Source organism: Dipodomys spectabilis, unplaced genomic scaffold (genome assembly GCF_019054845.1).
Source record: "Dipodomys spectabilis isolate Male_0828 unplaced genomic scaffold, ASM1905484v1 ptg000086l, whole genome shotgun sequence".
Lineage (NCBI taxonomy): Eukaryota > Metazoa > Chordata > Mammalia > Rodentia > Heteromyidae > Dipodomys > Dipodomys spectabilis.
The window spans coordinates 690,580-696,579 of record NW_024870763.1 but is presented as its reverse complement, the minus strand read 5'-3'; positions in this window follow the sequence as shown (position 1 = coordinate 696,579).

Below are 6,000 nucleotides of genomic sequence, written 5' to 3'. Positions count from 1 at the left end.
AATCCATTGAAGAGTTCCCAAAAAGCTCTACAAATACTACTGGTAAACGTGGTAGATTAAAAGATTGAAAATCTGCAAAGGACTCTCTATAAGCATGCTAGGGAGAGAGAGGAGGCAAAACAAAGGATATCATGAGTGTGAGGAAGGTACTCAAAGATGGATACAGGAATTGCGAGAGTAGCTTGAGAACACTTAAAGGGAAATAAAGGAATTGAGTGAGCAGACTGGGATCAGTCAAAGAGAAAGTCATGAATGTCATGAGCAGGCTGAAAACACTCAAAGAGAACTACAGGAACTGTGTGAATATGAAGAAGCTAATCAAAGAGTAATAGAGGAATTGAGAGAGGGGGATGAGAATACAGAAAGATCACTAAAGGCATTCAAGGAATCCATAAATAGAGAGCTCAAACAAGTCAGGGAGGCCACAAAAGGGAATGCTGAATGGAACCTAACAGAAGGAATAGGAGTCCAAGGAAACCATAACTAATCAACTAAGTGATTTGAGAATAAATGCTGACACCAAATTAAGGAAGTAAAGAAGTCCATACAAGATCTAAAACAAAGCTCCAACAAAGAATCTGAAGCCATCAAAGCCGACCAACTAGAAGGAAAAATAAAAAACAAAGTAGAAAGACTTGATAGTAGGTTAGACCATGCTGAAGATCGAATTTCAGGGATTGAAGTCAGCCTAGTTATTATAAAGAAAGAACATACAACCATCCAAGACAAATCCAAGAAATATGACAGAGCTATTCAACACTTGGAAGACAACATCAGAAGGCCTAATCTGAGGCTAATGGGTGTAGAGACAGAAGTTAATGGTCTAGGAAATCTGTTTAGCAGGATCCTAGCAGAGAACTTTCCAAACATGCACAAAGATAGGTCTATTCAGATACAAGAAGCTTTTAGAACACCAAATAGACGGGACCAGGATAGGACATGCCACCGTCACATTATAATATACACACGATCAATTCAGACCAAAGAAAAGTTCCTTAAAGCTGTCAAGGAGAAAAGCTCAATCACCGATAAATGGAAACCAATTAGAATCACCTCAGATTCCTCAGCAGAAACAATTAATGCCAGAAGAGCCTAGAATGATGTATGCCATGCCCTAAAGACAAACAACTATCAACCAAGAATACTGTACCCAGATAAACTCTCCTTCAAAACCAACTAGATCACAATAAAGGCCAAGCAACCATACCCAAACTGAGAATCCAAGAACCATAGGAAGTACCAAGTTTCCACAGCCCCCAAGAAGGTGGATAAAATGGCAGCAACTCCCAAACACCTCAGTCCTATCTCTCAACATTAACGGACTTAACTCTCCAATTAAACGACATAGACTCTCTTCTTGGATTAAAAAGCAACATCCTTCTATTTGCTTCTTTCAGTAGTCACATCTTGCCCGTAAAAACAAACACATTTTCAATGTGAAAGGTTGAAACAAAATCTACCAAGCAAATGGCCCCCATAACCAGGCGGGAGTTGCAATCCTAATACCAGATAAAATAGACTTCAAATTAAAAGTAGTGAGAAAACATAAAGAAGGTCGCCACATACTCATTAAGGGATCTCTCCTTCAGGAGGATATTACAATTACAAATATCTATTCGCCAAACAACGGAGCACCCAAATTTATCCAAGAAACACTACTTTCCCTCAAATCCCACATAGATCTAAAGACACAGGCCGAAATTTTCTTAATAGTGACCCAGAAGCACAACAAATCTAAGAAGGGTTGAACAAATGGGATTGCATGAAATTGCATAGCTTCTGCATGGCAAAGGACATAACTAGCAAGATCAGTAGAAAGCCCACGGATTGGGAGAAGGTCTTCACTAGCCATATAACAGACAAGGGTCTCATATCTAAAATATACGTGCAACTCAAAAAATTAAACCCCCCAACAACAAACCTTCAAAGAAAAAACTGCCCAATAAATAATTGGGCTAAAGACATAAAGAGAAACTGCTCTGAATAGGAACGAAGGATGGCCAATAGACACATGAAGAAATGCTCAACCTCCCTAGCAATAAAAGAAATGCAAATTAAAACAGCATTGAGATACCACCTCACCGCAGTTAGAATGGCTAGAATCAAGAACTCTAATAACAACAGATGCTGGATGGCATGTGGACAGAAGGGAACCTTAATGCATTGTTGGTGGGAGTATAAACTTGTACAACCACTTTGGGAAGTAGTATGGAGGTTCCTCAAAAGACTCCACATAGAGCTCCCCTATAACCCAGCAATCCCACTATGGGGCATTTAACCAAATGTTCACAAACAAAACTACAAGAAAGTTACCAACACAGCTATGTTTATTGCAGCCTTATTTACCATAGCTAAGATATGGAACCAACCCAGATGCCCCTCAGTAGATGAATGGATCAAGAAAATGTGTTATATATACACAATGGAATTCTATGCTTCCATCAGAAAGAATGACATTGCCCCATTTGTTAGGAAATGGAAAGACTTGGGAAAAATTATATTAAGTGAAGTAAGCCAGGCCCAAAGACACTTAGGTCCCATGGCTTCCCCTATTTGTAATAACTTGTTTAAGTCTGAGTCAAGCAGAAAAGGTCAGATAAGTTGATGTTAGGGAAATGAACCTTATGATATTTATTCAAATGATTTTTTTCTTTCATGCAATTGTTTCTAACACATTTATAAGATGATTTCTTTGTTGCTTTACATGTGCCTCCAGCACTGTATAACCCCTGCTTTCACTGTATTTGATGTTATCATTTGTGGAGGGGAAGGGAAAAAACAAATCGTTTAAATAGGTGGACCCATTGCAACGAGACATACAAGTCATTATGTCAAAAACGAACTTTACAACTTTGGTGAGGGGATGAGGGTTGGGTGGTGGGACAGGGGGAGAATGGGAGGGGAAGGGGAAACAAAGGAGGAGGCTACAATGCTTTATCAGAAATGTACTCATTGTCTTGCCCATGTAATTCTAACCCCTCTGTACAGTATTTTCACAATAAAAAAGTGGTCTAATTTGGAAAATGTTCCATGTAATGGTGAGAAAAAATGTATTCTGATGCTGCTGGGTGAAATATTCAGTAGTTTTCTGTTAAATCTAGCTGATCTAGGCAGTTCTTTTGATCTGCAGTTTCTCTGTTGAGTTTTTTCGAGTTGATCTATGTATTGTGGATAGTGGTCTTTTAAAGTCCCCAACAATTCTTATCTTTGGATCTATTTGAGATTTTGGGGAAAGTAGTATCTGTTGGATAAATTTCGGTGATCCATTGTTTGGCGAATAGTATTTATTACTGCAATATCCTCCTGAAAGAAAGATCTCTTAATTCGTATGTAGTGAACTTCTTTATCTCTTCTCACTAATTTTAATTAGAAGTCTATTTTATCTGATGTTATGATTGCAATTCCTGTCTGTTTATGCGGGCCATTTGCTTGGTAGATTTTGTTCCAGACTTTCATGTTCAAAGTGTATTTGTTTTTATGAGCAAGGTGTGATTCCTGAAGGCAGCAGATAGAAGGATGTTGCTTTTTAATCCAACTAGACAGTGTATGTCGCTTAATTGGAGAGTTAAATCCGTTAATATTGAGAGAAAGGACTGAGAAGTGTTTGGTAGTTTCTGCCATTTTATCCGCCTTCTTGGGGGCTGCCTCAACTTGGTTCTTCCTATGGTTTTTGGATTCTCAGTTTGGGTGCCATTTCTTTGTCTTTATTGTGATCTTGTCCGTTCTGTCTGTGTAGGACATCTTTAAGTATCTTTTGTAGGACTGGTTTGGTGGAGATATATTTTTTTTCAGTTTTTCTTTTCTATGGAAGATTTTTATTTCACCTTCGGTTATGAAGGAGAATTTAGTTGTTTACAGTATTCTTGGTTCATACTTTGTCTTTAGGTCATGGCATGCATCATTCCAGGCTCTTCTTGCTTTAATTTACTCTGATGAAAAAAATGAAGTTATTCTAATTGTTTTCCCTTCATAGATGATTGATCTTTTCTCATTGACAGCTTTAAGGATCTTTTCCTTGGTCTGAATTGATCTTGTGCATATTATAATGTGATGGTGGGATGTCCTGCTCTCGTCTGGTCTATTTGGGGCTCTAAACGTTTCTTGTATCTGAATAGGCCTATCCTTTTGCATGTTTGGGAATTTCTCTGCTAGGATCCTGTTAAACAAATTTCCTAGACCATTATCTTCTGTTTCTAGGTGCTACTCTACACCCATTATTCTCAGATTAGGCCTTCTGATGGTGTCTTCCAATTGCTGAATATATCTATCATATTTCTGGATTTGTCATGGATAGTTGTACATTGTTTCTGTATAATATCTAGACTGTCTTCATTCTTCATTTACCGAGATTCGATCTTCTGCATGGTCTAACCTACTGTCAAGACTTTCTTCTTTGTTTTTTATTCATTTTCCTTCTAATTGTTTGGTTTTGATTACTTCAAATTCTTTGTTGGAGCTTTGTTTTAGATCTTGAATGGACTTCTTTACTTCCTTAATTTGGTGTTCAGTTCTTATTCTCAAATCACTTAGTTGTTTGGTTATGGTTTCCTTATACTCCCATTCCTTCTGTTGGGTTCCATTCAGCATTCCCTTTGTGGTCTTCCTGAATTCTTTCAACTGTCTGTTTATGGATTCCATGAATGCCTCTATTGAACTTTGTTTATTCTTTTCCCTCCCTTGCAATTCCAGTGTTACTCTTTGATTAGCTTCCTCATTTTCATGCAATTCCTGTAGTTCTCTTTGACTGTTCTCAGCTTGTTCACGCAATTCCTGACATTCTCTTTGTCTGTTTTCAGCCTGCTCATGCAATTCCTATAATTCTATGATGGTTCTCAGCCTGCTCACACAATTCCTTTATTTCTCTTTGAGTGTTCTCAACCTAGTCATGCATTTCTGTATCAATCTTTGAGTAGCTTCCTCATGCTCATGAGATTACTGTATTGATCTTTGGTTTGCTTCCTCTCTCTCCCTATCATGTTTACACTGAGTCCTTTGCAGGTTTTCTATCCATTCACCATGTTTCCAAGTAATATTTATTGAGCTTTTGGGGAACTCTCCTCTGGAATACTGGTTATCATGAGTGGGAGTTGAGATACCAGGACTTTCATTTTTCTTGTGTTTTTCTGGCTTGTTCTGCCCATTTAATATGAAAGTTTTCTGCTAGAATACTTTTTGAAGGCATGCATCAACCAAAGTCCTGCAGTTGCACAGGCAAAAGGACACAGATATAATCTAGTTCAACAGATACAATCTATTCAACATCAAACAACTATGGATTAATGGACTAACAACAGCAAGGACGAATTTGGCAAACCAGAAATTATTATATTTAGGGACAAATGTGAGGAAAAATAGGATTAGAAGAATGTAGAGAGGTAAAAGGAGAGTGAATTTAACCAAGTTCTAATCTCAAAGAGGGAAATGGATTGGACAGAATAGTAGGAGAGAGAAAAAAGGACAAGAAAAAATGGGAAAAACAAATATTTAAGTTTAATAAATGAATCTTAAAAATTATCTAAGTTTAAGGTGATATTGAGAGAAGAAAAAGATACGATGAGAAGAGGGGAGGGATAGAAAGGAGACATGAAAAACTAAAAAATAAAAATTCTCAAAAATTATATAGGCCTAAAGAGATAATACTGCTATTACAGAATTTAAGGCTAAGACGTTTTGCTTTGAATAATAAAATTCTTGATTAATGTGTATACAATGGGGGTAAGGTCTAATATTTGACAATGGGCATATATCTGAAGATGAGCAGAACAGCAAATAAGTCACACACAAAAACAAGGAAACAAGAAAAATGAAAAGAATGAAAAAGAAAAAAAAGATAAAAGGACCAAAAGGTCAGTAGAGATTTAAACAAAGCACACTCACACACACATACACCTAAAATAAAAATTAGGAGGGGAAAAAAAATTAATAGAAAACAATTTTTTTTAAAAAACTGAAAATTATAAAAGGTACCAAAAAGAGTTCTTTTTTTTTTGCGGGGGGGGG